Source organism: Balaenoptera acutorostrata, chromosome 21 (assembly GCF_949987535.1).
Source record: "Balaenoptera acutorostrata chromosome 21, mBalAcu1.1, whole genome shotgun sequence".
Classification (NCBI taxonomy): Eukaryota; Metazoa; Chordata; class Mammalia; order Artiodactyla; family Balaenopteridae; genus Balaenoptera; species Balaenoptera acutorostrata.
This window is the reverse complement of record NC_080084.1, coordinates 13,304,565-13,320,947: the sequence shown is the minus strand read 5'-3', so window position 1 is coordinate 13,320,947 and position 16,383 is coordinate 13,304,565. Positions and strand designations below refer to the sequence as shown.

The 16,383-nt window shown below is 40.0% G+C and overlaps 1 protein-coding gene across 1 annotated transcript in view; it reads right to left on the bottom strand.

Annotated features, from left to right (window-relative positions):
• FUT10 (fucosyltransferase 10) overlaps positions 1-16,383 on the bottom strand; it is a 262,433-nt gene that overhangs the window by 98,691 nt on the left and 147,359 nt on the right. Inside the window, exon 8 of the transcript XR_449982.2 lies at positions 4,108-4,183. The gene's annotated coding sequence lies outside the window, so the exon portion shown is untranslated. The remainder of the gene's footprint in view (positions 1-4,107; positions 4,184-16,383) is intronic.

Sequence of the window (16,383 nt, the reverse complement as noted above, 5' to 3'; positions counted from 1 at the left end):
AGGCTTGGGGAAGAGTTAAGAGCCAATAGAGACATTACTTTTAATTATATTAAAAGCATCTTATAAATTTCCCATCAGTTATAACATAATTTCTCTCCATTAATCATTGAAGGACAAGTGCTGGTAGTCTGGCCTATTGGGGCTAAAATGTGGATATAGAATATTATCCGAATCTCTTCAAGTCTTGTCAGTCTAAGAGACACAAATACACAAACATACAAGTACACACACACACACACACACACATATATACACACAAACACATATACACACAAACACACACTCATCCAAAGAAAGATAGGGTTTGAAATTAAAAAGTAGTTTGATGTAAGGAGGGGGAAAGTGGGTGAGTATACATCGATAGGACATTTGGGATAAGGGATTCAAGTCAATAATGGATGCTAATTATAGAAACTGAAGTCAGCTACACATTTCTTCTTTGGGGCCAGGCAGTGGGATAGGTAGCAGGGTCAGGCTGAAAAATCAAGTCACAAGGTCTAATTCTGGCTCTGCCATTAACACCTTCTGTGACCTCGGTTAAGTCAATTCTTCTCCAGGATCTATTCTTGGACCAGGTTAGCCGCTCAAAAATCTACCTATTTATTGCAGTGTGGTTCCTCCCAGAATTAACCTTCACTGACATTCACTCTCAATGATATGCTCTTGGTTTTTATGAAAGGCCATTACAAAAAAAACAAATAATGTAAATTATTCTGAGTGTTCTAATAATATGAATTATTTTACTTCTAATATAAGTATAAATCTATACACAGGCACTGGAGATGATATTTATTTTCTCTTTATGAAATTTCCACATGAAAAAAATTCTCATAGAATTTAACTGGAGGAAAACTGCCTCTTCTTCCTGAAACTTACCACAGCAGTTATATGTTAGTATGTTTCACATTTTTCCTGCTACCAGAATGCCCAAAGCCTCTTTTTTCTTTCTCTTTTGACTTAAACTCTAATAACAAAAATAATATAGTCTTATTATATATATATAATTCTGCAATCCAAAGTTAATCATATTAACATTTTAATACACGCCCATTAAGTTTTCTTGTGGGTAATTTTGAGATCACTCTACACATGCAATTTTGTGTGCCTCTTTTTTTGCACAATATCATGTTAGCATTTTCCCATATCGATAGCAAAATTGCTTCATGGGGTTTTTGGTTTTTGGTTTTTGGTTTTTCATTTTTAAAAATTTATTCTATGCTTATTTTAGTTTTGTTTCCAGGAAAGTATCAGTAAATTTGGTTGAATAATTCTTTTGGATATAGCTTTTTTCCCCATGTCCTTGTTAAACTTGTTATTTTCTGGGTTTTTTAAATTAAAGTATAGTTGACTTCCAATGTTGTGTTAGTTTCTGGTGTACAGCAACAGCAGTATATATGTTCTTTCTCATATTCTTTTCCAGTATAGGTTATTAAAAAATACTGAAATATAGTTCCCTGTGCTATCCAATAGGACCTTTTTGTTTATCTCTTTTATATATAGTAGTTTGTGTCTGCTAATCCCAAACTCCTGGGTGTGGACCTGCCTCTCAGCTGTACTCTTCGGCAGTCCACCTCTAGCTATCTTAGAATCAGCCTTCTCAAGTGATCTCCATTGTGTGTTGCCCCAAGCATGGACATGGATCCAGCCATGAATTCCAAAACAGAGCTGAGTTCAGGCTGTCACATACCATACAATAACCTTTGGCTGAAAGCTGGGTGAAGACATAAGGGGGTTATAACACACACACGTGTACACACACACACACACACACACCCCTTACAGAACCACCTTCCCTTTTTGCCCCCACCTCCCAAGATGCCAGCACTAGGCAACCAGCGCCTCCTCTTGGGAAATCTGGGAACCACAGGCCCCTCCTTCCAACTCAGAGACCCCAGGACCAGCTGAGCAGTGGCCCCTCCTCAGAGGTCTGACTTCCATCTCCATGGGGCTGCTCCTTTAGTGATTTAAATTTTAACTATTCCAACCTCTTCTCTGTGTGGCCTCAGCCCTAGAGGTGATAGCTGCTTCTTTTGGTTGCTACCCCCGTGAAACCCTTTAGGTCACCTAGTTAACAACTTTCGGCCTAACTGATAATTCTTTCTGTGAAATTCTCTCGGTCAAGGAACTGTTCTGGTTCTGCCTCCTGGCTGGGCCCTGGCTGAAGAACAGCAGAGCTGAGATTCAAACCCACGCAGGTAGGTGTCAGAGGCTCTGGCCCACCACCCGGTAGGGAAAAACACCAACAAAAAGTAAAGCAAGTATTTTCCTTCCGCTGTCATCACCGGCCAGTCTCTCCTCACCCGGAATCTCAGAGACGCTATTTCACCCATGAGAGAGGTAACTTCTGACCCAACTGTGGAGACCAATTCAGCGCCTCTTTGCTTCCAGTCTAACACAGGATCTGGGCCCTAACTTTGCAGAACCTACAGGGTGTTCTTCCAGAACAAAAGAAGTGTCAGCCCCCAAAGTGCAATCAAGGCTCCAGCTCTAACAGCACAAGGCAACAGTGACATTTTGAAAAGAAAGCTGTTGTTTTTCTTAGGTTTCACATACCAGGGGCCCAATTCCTTCGGGGAGCGCAAGGTCAGTGGCTGTGCTTCTCAAGAGCCTCTTCAAGGGGAAACACACTTTGAAGCACAAGATGTGATAAGTGGGACAGCCTGAAACGGGGCGGCAGAGACCTAGTCCCAACACACCCCACCCTCACTGCCCCTGAAAGCAAACACTCGTGGTCATGGCAGTTTTCCCTGGAATATTTACTCAATTCATTAAAGCTGCTTTGGCAGCAAATAACTGAAATGAAATGAATAATTCAAGCTAGCTTAAGCACGAACTTGGTTATTTGAACTCAGTGGTGTATCACAAAACCTCAGGGCAGATTTGAACGCTGCCGGACTTAGAAAGGGATGAGAAGCAGGCACTAAGAAGGCGGCTGGACTCTTTTCTCCCTCATTTTCCCTCCTGATGCTCTGATTTTTTAGGTCCATGTCATTCTCTCTCTTTTCAGCAGCTTTTCCAGCACACGTCTGCTCTTACGTGAGTAAGCCCGCTTATGGGTAAGTCCCTAGAGGGACTAAACCTCTCTCTGGGTCCTAGGTCAGGGTTCCACTCCTGTTCCAATCTACTGCTTAGGGGGTCAAGTTGATGTTTTACAAAATAGGGAGCCAAGTTCTTTATTTGGGGAGGCAGTGGGCAGGAAAGGAGCGATCAGTAATTCAGCTAGGCTCTCTCTCTGACCATGAGGTTTCTACTGCTCTTATCGTGAATATCTAGTGCTTATCTATTATTCAATTCCGTGGCAGATAATAATTTTCAGGAAAAAAAATCATTCACTAACTGTCATCAGCTGTATTCTTCCAAATGCTTAAAGAAAATTAAATTTCTAACTAATACTGGCATCCGTGATACAGCTACCTTGCTTCAAAAGTTAGGGAAGGACAAAACAGAAAGTATAACAGAAGAGGAAAGGTCTACCAAGGAATTAGGTACCCTGTGGGCATAGTAAACGTTAAGCCAGATTTATTGTTATTATAATAGGTACGATAGCATAGTCTCACAAGTAAAATACTTAATATGATTATAATGTTTATAGCACGGCATATAGCGTGCCGTTTATAATACGGCAAAGAGCTTTGGGTAAGGCGAGAGGGAGGGGGTAATGGTGATCGTGTCCTTGCTGAAAACCCCCCTAGGGGTTCGCATCGCTGAGCAAGAGGAGACCTATCCCCTGGGGGTTGTTCCTGAGGCCCAGACAAGGGCACAGGCCATTCTGAATGACTGAGTCTCCCAGCCCTGGGAGGGCGTTCTTCAGGCCAAGTTCATTCATTTCCAACCTAGGCCTCCCCAGCCGCGTCTTCTGCCTCCTAGACCTACACACCCCAGCGGGCACAGTCGGTGCCCTTGGGACGCTGTTTCGTCACCAGGCGGGACCTGGTCTGCTCAGGCGAATCTGCCTTCCTTATCATGTAACCCACCTCAGTGAGGGAACCTGGCGCTGGCTGCCCCCCTCTGGGCACCCGGGCACAGTTTGGAGCCATCTGCCCCAATGCCATTCCAGCCCAAGTAGCATCGTCTCAGATCCTCACTCGGTTCTGTCATATGACTCACCCGCTTCGCCCTGAATGAACACCTGCACGGCTCCCTTCGTCTCGGCTTCTCTCATCAGGGGCGGGAGAGGTGACAGCTGTCAGGATAAAGATGAGGTGACAAGTTAGACTGTGAGGGGTCTCCCAGTGCCTGAACGCAAGTCCCAGCCCAGTGGTTCATCCTTGTTCAGTTGGGGAGGAAGAAGGTTTCCTCCACCCTTCTTGGTGCTTCTGGTTGGATTAAATTGGATTTAATTTAAGGATTAAATTGACGCAAGGCAGATTAAAAGCTGAATGACGTGGATCGATGGGAGAGACCCAGGAAAACAGAGTAACTCACCAAAATGGCTGAAGCCCTCACCTGAAACACCGTCTTCAGCTAAAGGCAAAAGAGGCTGTTGGGGGTAGTGGTTCGGGACTTGGAAGGGGAGGAAGGCAATGCACATGGAGGTGGAAAAGCAAATGTCTGGTAGATGTTTGCAGTGGGACCCAGCGTGGACCCTGATCCCTGGGCATTTCCCCACCACACGGAGCCCACACGCTCTGCTGACGTCTCTGCTGACAGCTCTGTTCCGGGAACAGGCCCGCTATGCAAATTCTTTTAGGCAGTTAGGGAGAAGGTCAAAGTTTCTTCTGGAGTCTTTTGGCCCTTAATTGTTCCCACTCCCCTCAAAATAATCTGCATAACAAAGGGGCATTTTGAGGTGGCTACAGTTTCAAATCAGCATCTTTCCAAGTTTATAGTTAAAGAGATCAAGCTCAGACATTTTACTAGTAAGGAAAAGATGAAAAGAAAAGAAAAGAAAAGGAAGAAAGAAAGAAAGAAAGAAAGGAAGGAAGGAAGGAAGGAAGGAAGAAAGAAAAGAAAGGAAGGAAGGAAGAAAGGAAGAAAGAAAGGAAAGAAGGAAGGAAGGGAGGAAGGAAGAAAGAAAGGAAGGAAGAAAGGAAGAAAGGAAGGAAGGAAGGAAGGAAGAAAGAAAGAAAGGAAGGAAGGAAGAAAATTAAATTATACGATATATATGTATCATATATATTTATATATCATATATTATATATGTATATATGATACAAATATGTATATAATATATATGTGTCATATATTAAGTATACATATGATGTACATACATACACATTTACATATATTTGTGTGTGGGTAGGTGTGAGTACTGTTTCAAGAGGTCTGTAAAATTCTGTTGTTATGAACTATATTGTCCCCAAGGAAAGAGCCACCCCTATCCACTTTCAAGCCAACATCACAGGATTACATGAGTGAAAGCCTAGGGCCTCACACCAAAAGAAGCAAAAAAAGACAGAATGGTCAACTTATATCATAATAATAACAGTAATTACTTCCATTTGTGAATTTTTACTGAACACCAGACACTCTGCTCAGGGTCTTATTCAATTCTTTCCTTTACTCCTCACTAGAATCCTAGGAGTTAATTCTACTAGTGTCTGCATTTTATAAAAGAGGAAATGAAAATTTAAAGATCAAATTACTTGCAGGGTCACAGAGCTAGTAGGAGGGAGGCTTCCAACTTCTCCCTTGCTGTGAGTAAGATGCCTGTCTTCTTCCTCCGTTTATACCAAGTTTGACCCACCAATCGGGGGCATCCTGAATAAGCCCGGCACCTAGCATCTCCTTCACGGACGTCATGTCCCTGACATCTTGAAACGGTGGGCAGATGTGGCAGGCTGCCCATCATGCCTCTAGCATCCCATCCACTTGTGACATGTCAACGGAAAGAAAAAGGCACAATGTAAAAATTGTGAGTTAAACTTTATTCAGGGACCTTACTGAGGACTACAGCCCAGAAGACAGTCTCTCTGATAGCTGGGAGGAACAGCTTCAAAGACGTAAAGGAGCCAGGAGATTATGAACCTTTTTTGCTAGGAAAAACATGTAGTCAAGCATCAATAGATTACTGCTATTACTATTTCCCATTCTATATATGGAAAGATGCAACAACCTGGGGTCATATGAAAATTTTCCTTAGATATGCATCTTAACTATCTAAGGGCCAGTATGTCCAAAGCACAGAATGTTCCCTGGTTTTCTCCATCCTGAATTCCCCTCAGGGTGCACTGTCAGTGAGCGACTGCAGTGGCTAATGGCTTGGTCCTTGAAGAACTGGAATGGCAGGCAACATTTTTTCTTTATAGACAGATGTGTCCTCACTCTCTGTCTGTGACCTTCCTCATCCATTTGTACCATGTTAGGGAGAGAAAAGGACATGAGCGAGAGGGTAAGATGGAGCACGAACACCTCTCTAATAACCCCCCACAAAACTGAGGTATTGCAGTGAACCCAGTGGCTGTTCAAACTCCAAAGCGCTCTACTTGACACGTTTTCAGTGTCCTCATTTTACAAAGAGCTGAGCAATTCTATTAATGAGATTAGCTTTGTCTAAACATTAATTAACCTCCAAGAATAGGAACACATGATAAAAGTGAATCCTCTTAAACCTTTGAGAACCAGATTCCTATCACTCCATTAAAAAGAGATTTATGCCGACATTGACACTGGCCCTGTGAGAAACGCACAGACACAGTCTCAAAATCCTCAACTAATAAGGCAGCTCACTTCCCTTTGGGGAGCACCCAAGGTCACATTTTTAAAATTTATTTTTTATTGAAATAACATCAGTTTAGAACATTATATAAGCTTCATGTGCACAACATTATATTTCTACTTCTGTGTACACTACAGCAAGCTCCCCACCAAAAGTTGCATTTCCATCTGTTGGTTACAACTTTAAATATTTTCCCAGCATCGTTTTTTCCTGCTTTTCTGTCTTATTACCTTTGAGTCACTGCAGGGGAATAAATCCATAACTTAGTAAGTAGATCTTTTAAAATTTCATTTAGAAACTCCTTAGTTTGGCTTTTTTGGAATTTTTACTAAATTCAAGTATATTTGAGTTCATTAGTACTTGTTTTATTATTGTTTAATTGGATCTATATTTATCCACATTCAAGTTTTTAGAATACTAAGAAGTGGCCTCATGTTTATTAAGAGGATACAAAATAAAATTATAAAAATCTTCAGCATTTTTAAACATTTTACCACCAAGGATATAATAGAAGAATCTCGATTTCCTAGCCTGTGTGAGGAATGGCCCTTCTGTTCATTTCCTTTGAGACTTAAATGACACAATGTGTTACTTCACCCTGGAAAATCGTGAATGATACATGGCAAAGTGTGTGATGAGTGTACTTTCTCAACCTATATTGTCCTGTGAGGTTCTTTGCTCAAAAAATTGCACTGAATGGGATGCATTCTTCTGTGAAGGACTCATAAACAGAACGATTTCCCAACAATATTGAATCGCCAAAGGGTGAAAACCTGATTATATTCTGATCACAGAAAATAAGTAATGGTTCCTTTTCTGTAAGTGAATGGAGATAAAATGGCTAAAATGTCATCAAACAGCCCTGATCGTTCTCCTTTTATGAAAGCAAAGTAAGAAAGATCAGAGGATAACTTAGAATTTTCCAGAAAGTGAGGAAAGGATGACGGGTTAAAGAAGAAAGAACCCCCAGAAAAAATTATTATAATAATGGGAGAGGCCATGAAAACATCACATGGACATATACAAACACAAAATAATTTGTTTATATCACAGAACAATCAATATTACTGCCTGGAAAATTGATGGTAACCAGATCCTGAACAAATATCATAGAATATTTGGAAAAAAGAGAGAAAACGTGTTAGGCACCAATTGGAGGAAGAGACATTCTAGGAGGGAGGAATAGCAATAAACTGAAACTTTACTGTTTCAAAATCATTTTCTTATTATCTCTTTTATGCTCCAAAAGAGCTATGAAACAGAGAGTTGATTTATTCACTCATCTTGTTGAAGAATGGATTCCAGAGGCTTAGTATGGTGTGTAACGTATGACAAAGCTATTGAGGAAAGAGGGAGATAAAAGAAGAAATAAAGCCAGGGCAGATGCTATGTGAAGCTAGGGATAATAAAGCTATTATGATTATTGCTCTGTGACCTAGGAGAGGGTCAAAGGCGTCCTACATCAACGGTAAAAAGTGGTAGATCCTAGATTAGGTCATTTAACTAGTGTTCTTTCTCTTAAAAGAATCGACAATTACCAATGAGGGAGACCCTAACAGTAACAGATAAAATAGTCTGCAAGTTCTCTTAAAGGAATTTAGATTTTTGCAGATTTACTTCTGTATGCTTTTCCTACCACCACCTGAATTACGGTCATTGCACAAAAGTCACATCGCACAAAAGTCACTCTAAGTCCATGTAAAGTTGTCTTATGAAAGAACCTCGTGAAACCGGATTGGTCTAACAGGCTCTCACCTCTGCCTCCATTCTTCTGTGTGTTTCTCCCAGCCTATAGAGTATTTTTGTGCCCTCTCATGAACACAGATGACTCTGTGTAATCCTCCTTGGTGATCTGGTAGCTTTGAGAGCTGTTGCTACTGGGCAAGTCTGGGAAGTAAGCTGGGTGTGGGGTTTGTGATCACGACAAGGAGAGGTGGTAATAATGATACATAAGGAGGCAGCCTGCTAGAGGGGTTAAGAGTGAAGGGCGTGGAATCAGAAGGCTGTATACAAGCCCTGCTTTGCCGTTTAGCGTATGATCCTGGGCAAGTTACTTTTCCCCTCTGCTAGTCTCCTCTTCACGTGTAAAACTGAAAAAATAGCAATAGCTGCCTCATTCAGCAGATATGAGCATTAAAAGAGATAATACATGAAAGCATTTGGAAGAGGGCTTGCTACATAGTAAGCGCTGAAAAGAAGGCTCTATTATTATCGTATAAGTGCTGGAAGTGACTTTCTCTGAAAAAGGGAATTTAAACTGCTTCCCTGGTCCCCTCACCCGATAATTTACAGTAACAATATGGAGGCTGGGCAGGTGGAGACCCTTGTGTTGGAGAGGCGTCTGCCGCTCATCCAGCCCTTCCTGGTGACTAGCAAGGCGGGCGGGCAGCATTTCTCAGAGAATACCGGAAAGAAAAAAAACTTTCTAAAGAAATCGACTGGTTAAAACTTAGCACTCAAAGGCTCCACTTTGAACACAGGTAAAAGCAAAAGCCAAAAGGATCGAGTTTAAAGCACTGACTACAACCAGTAAAGAGGAGCAAAGAGCTTTTTTAAAGAGACTACTCGGCCTGCCCAATATAGTTTCTTCAAAGGAGAAGGCTCAATCAGGACCCGCAAGCTCTTCACACAGCGCCCTCTGCTGAAGCCACAAGCACGGGATTCACCTTCCAGAAAGGACCACAGAGAGTTGACAGGCAAGAGATGGAGGAGGAGGGCGCCAGTGATTCCTCTTCCTACTATAATCCACCTCCCTTCTCTTCTCTCAGCCACGCAACTTCTCAGAAGTCATCTCTGTGTGAAAGCTAAATTATAATGTATTGTACAGTATTATTATTATTTTAAGAGCTATTTTATTACTGTTTTAAGCTCTTTGACATTACCCTATCTAGACTTCTTTATTTACCTGTATATTTGAATATATAGAAATAATGGGAATTCCCTGGCAGTCCAGTGGTTAGGACTCCGCACTTTCACTGCTGAGGGAATGGGTTCAATCCCTGGTTGGGAAACTAAGGTCCTGCAAGCCCCACGGTGCGGCCAAAAAAAAAAAAAAATAAGAATATACAGTAACAAGGACTTTGGAAAATGCACTTGCCTCCAGGTGAATTTTCAGTCCCCTAATCGTTTTGCTGTAGATTTTTCAACCGTGGATTATCCAACAACAAGTTTTAAAATTCTGACTCAGATGGTTGAGGAGGAATTTATGTGGTTTATAAACCACATAAGAAATGTGGTATTTCTTTTTTTTATGTGCATTCTTATTTTTTATTTTTTTTTATTATTTGTTTTTTTAACATCTTTATTGGAGTATAATTGCCTTACAATGGTGTGTTAGTTTCTGCTGTATAACAAAGTGAATCAGCTATACGTATACATATATCCCCATATCTCCCCCCTCTTGCATCTCCCTCCCACCCTCCCTATCCCACCCCTCTAGGTGGACACAAAGCATCGAGCTGATCTCCCTGTGCTATGCAGCTGCTTCCCACTAGCTATCTATTTTACATTTGGTAGTGTATATATGTCAATACTACTCTCTCACTTTGTCCCAGCTTACCTTTCCCCCTCCCCGTGTCCCCAAGTCCATTCTCTACATTTCCGTCTTTATTCCTGTCCTGGCCTTAGGTTCATCAGAACCTTTTTTTTTTTTTTTTAGATTCCATATACATGTGTTAGCATACAGTATTTGCTTTTCTCTTTCTGACTTACTTCACTCTGTATGACAGACTCTAGGTCCATCCACCTCACTACAAATAACTCAATTTCATTTCTCTTTATGGCTGAGTAATATTCCATTGTATATATGTGTCACATCTTCTTTATCCATTCATCTGTCGATGGACACTTAGGTTGCTTCCATGTCCTGGCTATTGTAAATAGTGCTGCAATGAACATTGTGGTACATGACTCTTTTTGAATTACAGTTTTCTCAGGGTATATGCCCAGTAGTGGGATTGCTGGGTCATATAGTAGTTCTATTTTTAGTTTTTTAAGGAACCTCCATACTCTTCTCCATAGTGGCTCTATCAATTTACATTCCCACCAACACTGCAAGAGGGTTCCCTTTTCTCCACATCCTCTCCAGCATTTATTGTTTGTAGATTTTTGGATGATGGCCATTCTGACCGGTGTGAGATGATAGCTCATTGTAGTTTAGATTTGCATTTCTCTAATGATTAATGATGTTGAGCATTCTTTCATGTGTTTGTTGGCAATCTGTATATCTTCTTTGGAGAAATGTCTATTTAGGTCTTCTGCCCATTTTTGGATTGGGTTTTTCGTTTTTTTGATATTGAGCTGCATGAGCTGCTTGTATATTTTGGAGTTTAATCCTTTGTCAGTTGCTTCGTTTGCAAATGTTTTCTCCCATTCTGAGGGTTGTCTTTTCATCTCGTTTATGGTTTCCTTTGCTGTGCAAAAGCTTTTAAGTTTCATTAGGTCCCATTTGTTTATTTTTATTTTTATTTCCATTTCTCTAGGAGGTGGGTCAAAAACAATCTTATTGTGATTTATGTCAAGGAGTGTTCTTCCTATGTTTTCCTCTAAGAGTTTGATAGTGTCTGGCCTTACATTTAGGTCTTTAATCCATTTTGAGTTTATTTTTGTGTATGGTGTTAGGAAGTGTTCTAATTTCATTCTTTTCCATGTAGCTGTCCAGTTTTCCCAGCACCACTTATTGAAGAGGCTGTCTTTTCTCCATTGTATATTCTTGCCTCCTTTATCAAAAATAAGGTGACCATATGTGCGTGGGTTTATCTCTGGGCTTTCTATCCTGTTCCATTGATCTAGATTTCTGTTTTTGTGCCAGTACCATACTGTCTTGATTATTGTAGCTTTGTAGTATAGTCTGAAGTCTGGGAGCCTGATTCCTCCAGCTCCGTTTTTCTTTCTCAAGATTGCTTTGGCTATTCGGGGTCTTCTGTGTTTCCATACAAATTGTGAAATTTTTTGTTCTAGTTCTGTGAAAAATGCTATTGGTAGTTTGATAGGGATTGCATTGAATCTGCAGATTGCTTTGGGTAGTACAGTCATTTTCACAATGTTGATTCTTCCAATCCAAGAACATGGTATATCTCTCCATCTGTTTGTATCATCTTTAATTTCTTTCATCAGTGTCTTACAGTTTTGTGCATACAGGTCTTTTGTCTCCTTAGGTAGGTTTATCCCTAGGTATTTTATTCTTTTTGTTGCAGTGGTAAATGGGAGCATTTCCTTAATTTCTCTTTCAGATTTTTCATCATTAGCGTATAGGAATGCAAGAGATTTCTGTGCATTAATTTTGTATCCTGCTACTTTATCAAATTCGTTGATTAGTTCTAGTAGTTTTCTGGTACCGTCTTTAGGACTCTCTATGTATAGTATCATGTCATCTACAAAAAATGACAGCTTTACTTCTTCTTTTCTGGTTTGGATTCCTTTTATTTCTTTTTCTTCTCTGATTGCTGTGGCTAGGACTTCCAAACCTATGTTGAATAAGAGTGGTGAAAGTGGACATCTTTGTCTTGTTCCTGATTTTAGAGGAAATGGTTTCAGTTTTTCACCATTGAGAATGATGTTGGCTGTGGGTTTGTCATATATGGCCTTTATTATGTTGAGGAAAGTTCTCTCTATGCCTACTTTCTGAAGAGTTTTTATCATAAATTGGTGTTGAATTTTGTCGAAAGCTTTTTCTGCATCTACTGAGATTACCATATGGTTTTTATCCTTCAGTTTGTTAATATGGTGTATCTCATTGATTGATTTCCGTATATTGAAGAATCCTTGCATTCCTGGGATAAACCTCACTTGATCATGGTGTATGATCCTTTTAATGTGCTGTTGGATGCTGTTTGCTAGTATTTTGTTGAGGATCTTTGCATCTATGTTCATCAGTGATATTGGTCTGTAGTTTTCTTTTTTTGTGGCATCTTTCTCTGGTTTTGGTATCAGGGTGATGGGGGCCTTGTAAAATGAATTTGGGAGTGTTCCTCCCTTGCTATATTTTGGAAGAGTTTGAGAAGGATAGATGTTAGCTCTTCTCTAAATGTTTGATAGAATTCGCCTGTGAAGCCATCTGGTCCTGGGCTTTTGTTTGTTGGAAGATTTTTAATCACAGTTTTAATTTCAGTGCTTGTGATTGGTCTATTTATATTTTCTATTCCTTCCTATTTCAGTCTCGGAAGGTTGTGCTTTTCTAAGAATGTGTCCATTTCTTCCAGGTTGTCTGTTTTATTGGCATAGAGTTGCTTGTAGTAATCTCTCATGATTCTTTGTATTTCTGCAGTGTCCATTGTTACTTCTCCTTTTTCATTTCTAATTCTGTTGATTTGAATCTTCTCCCTTTTATTCTTGATGAGTCTGGCTAGTGGTTTATCAATTTTGTTTATCTTCTCAAAGAACCGGCTTTTAGTTTTATTGATCTTTGCTATTGTTTCCTTCATTTCTTTTTCATTTATTTCTGATCTGATCTTTATGATTTCTTTCCTTCTGCTGACTTTGGGGGTTTTTGTTCTTCTTTCTCTAATTGCTTTAGGTGTAAGGTTAGATTGTTTATTTGAGATGTTTCTTGTTTCTTGAGGTAGGATTGTATTGGTATCAACTTCCCTCTTAGAACTACTTTTACTGTATCTCATAGGTTTTGGGACATCGTGTTTTCATTGTCATTTGTTTCTAGGTATTTTTTGATTTCCTCTTTGATTTCTTCAGTGATCACTTGGTTATTTAGTAGCATATTGGTTAGCCTCCATATGTTTGTATTTTTTTTTTTTTTATAAATAGGTATTTTTTATAGTGGGTAATGTGGAGACTTCAGATGAAATAGATTGAGAAACTGATTGGAAATTGAATGCAAACTAAGACCCCTTGACTGTTACTGAAATGAATAGCCCAGTTTTGATTTTTTTTTTTTTAAAGAAATTCACGTTCTTTTATTTATTTATTTATGACTGTGTTGAGTCTTCGTTTCTGTGTGAGGGCTTTCTCCAGTTGCGGCGAGTGGGGACCACTCTTCATCGCGGTGCGTGGGCCTCTCACTGTCGCGGCCTCTCTTGTTGCGGAGCACAGGCTCCAGACGTGCAGGCTCAGTAATTGTGGCTCACGGGCCCAGTTGCTCCGTGGCATGTGGGATCTTCCCAGACCGGGGCTCGAACCCGTGTCCCCTGCATTGGCAGGCAGATTCTCAACCACTGCGCCACCAGGGAAGCCCTGTTTGTATTTTTTACAGTTTTTTTTCTGTAATTGATATCTAGTCTCATAGCGTTGTGGTTGGAAAAGATACTTGATATGATTTCAATTTTCTTAAATTTACCAAGGCTTGATTTGTGACCTGAAATATGATCTATCCTGCAGAATGTCCCAAGAGCACTTGAGAAGAAAGTGTGTTCTGTTGTTTCTGGATGGAATGTCCTATAAATATCAATTAAGCCCATCTTGTTTAATGTATCATTTAAAGCTTGTGTTTCCTTATTTATTTTCATTTTGGATGATCTGTTCATTGGTGAAAGTGGGGTGTTAAAGTCCCCTACTATTATTGTGTTACTGTCAATTTCCCCTTTTATGGCTGTTAGCATTTGCCTTATGTATTGAGGTGCTCCTATGTTGGGTATATAAATATTTACAATTGTTATATCTTCTACTTGAATTCATCCCTTGATCATTATGTAGTATCCTTCTTTGTCTCTTGTAATAGTCTTTATTTTAAAGCCTATTTTGTCTGATATGAGAATTGCTACTCCAGCTTTCTTTTGATTTCCATTTGCATGGAATATCTTTTTCCATCCCCTCACTTTCAGTCTGTATGTGTCCCTAGGTCTAAAGTGGGTCTCTTGTAGACAGCATATATATGGGTCTTGTTTTTGTATCCATTCAGCCAGTCTACGTCTTTTGGTTGGAGCATTTAATCCATATACATTTAAGGTAGTTATCGATATGTATGTTCCTATTACCATTTTCTTAATTGTTTTGGGTTTGTTATTGTAGGTCTTTTCCTTCTCTTGTGTCTCCTGCCTAGAGAAGTTCCTTTAGCATTTGTTGTAAAGCTGGTTTGGTGGTGCTGAATTCTCTTAAGTTTTGCTTGTTTGTAAAAGTTTTAATTTCTCCCTTGAATCTGAATGAGATTCTTGCTGGGTAGAGTAATCCTGGTTTTAGGTTTTTCCTTTTCATCACTTTAAATATGTCCTGCCACTCTCTTCTGGCTTGCAGAGTTTCTGCTGAAAGATCAGCTGTTAACCTTATGGGGATTCCCGTGTATGTTAGTGGTTGCTTTTCCCTTGTTGCTTTTTATATTTTTTCTTTGTATTTAATTTTTGATAGTTTGATCAATATGTGTCTTGGCTTGCTTCTCCTTGGATTTATCCTGTATGGGACTCTGCACTTCCTGGACTTGATTGACTATTTCCTTTCCCATGTTAGGGAAGTGTTCAACTATAATCTCTTCAAATATTTTCTCAGACCCTTTCTTTTTCTCTTTTTCTTCTGGGACCTCTATAATTCGAATGTTGGTGTGTTTAATGTTGTCCCAGAGGTCTCTGAGACTGTGCTCAATTCTTTTCATTCTTTTTTCTTTATTCTGCTCTGTGGTAGTTATTTCTACTATTTTATCTTCCAGGTCACTTATCCGTTCTTCTACCTCAGTTATTCTGCTATTGATTCCTTCTAGAGAATTTTAATTTCATTAATTGTATTGCTCATTATTGTTTGTTTGCTCTTTCATTCTTCTAGGTCCTTGTTAAGCATTTCTTGTAGTTTCTCTATTCTATTTCCCAGATTTTGTATCATCTTTACTATCATTACTCTGAATTCTTTTTCAGGTAGACTGCCTATTTCTTTTTCATCTGTTTGGTCTGGTGGGGTTCTACCTTGATCCTTCATCTGCTGCGTATTTCTCTGTCTTCTCATCTTGCTTAACTTACTGTGTTTGGGATCTCCTTTTCTCAGGCTGCAGGTTTGTAGTTCCCATTCTTTTTGGTGTCTGCCCCCAGTGGGTGAGGTTGGTTCAGTGGCTTGTGTAGGCTTCCTGGTGGAGGGGACTGGTGCCTGTGTTCTGGTGGGTGGGGCTGGATCTTGTCTTTCTGGTGGGCAGGGCTGTGTCCAGTGGTGCGTTTTGGGGTGTCTGTGAACTTAGTATGATTTTAGGCAGCCTCTCTGCTAATGGGTGGGGTTGTGTTCCTGTCTTGCTAGTTGTTTGGCATGGGACTTCCAGCACTGGATCTTGCTGGCCATTGGGTGGAGCTGGGTCTTAGTGTTGAGATGGAGATCTCTGGGAGGGCTCTCGCTGATTGATATTACGTGTGGCTGGGAAGTCTCTGGTGGTCCAATGTCCTGAACTCGGCTCTCTCACCTCAGAGGCTCAGGCCTGACACCAGGCTGGAGCACCAAGACCCTGTCAGCCACACGGCTCAGAAGAAAAGGGAGAAAAAAAAGAAAGAAAAAAAGTTTTTGAATTAAAAAAGAAATTAAATAAAATAAGATAATTACAATATAAACATTTTAAAAATATTAAAATAAAAAAGTAATTTAAAAAAAGAAGAGAGCAACCAAACCAATAAACAAATCCACCAATGATAACAAGCGCTAATAACTATACTAAGATAAACATAAAAATCAGAAACAAGTCAGTCGCAGACAGCAAATCCCAAGTCTACAGTTGCTCCTAAAGTCCACCACCTCAATTTTGGGTTGATTCATTGTCTATTCAGGTATTCCACAGATGCAGGGTACATCAAGTTGATTGTGGAGATTTAATC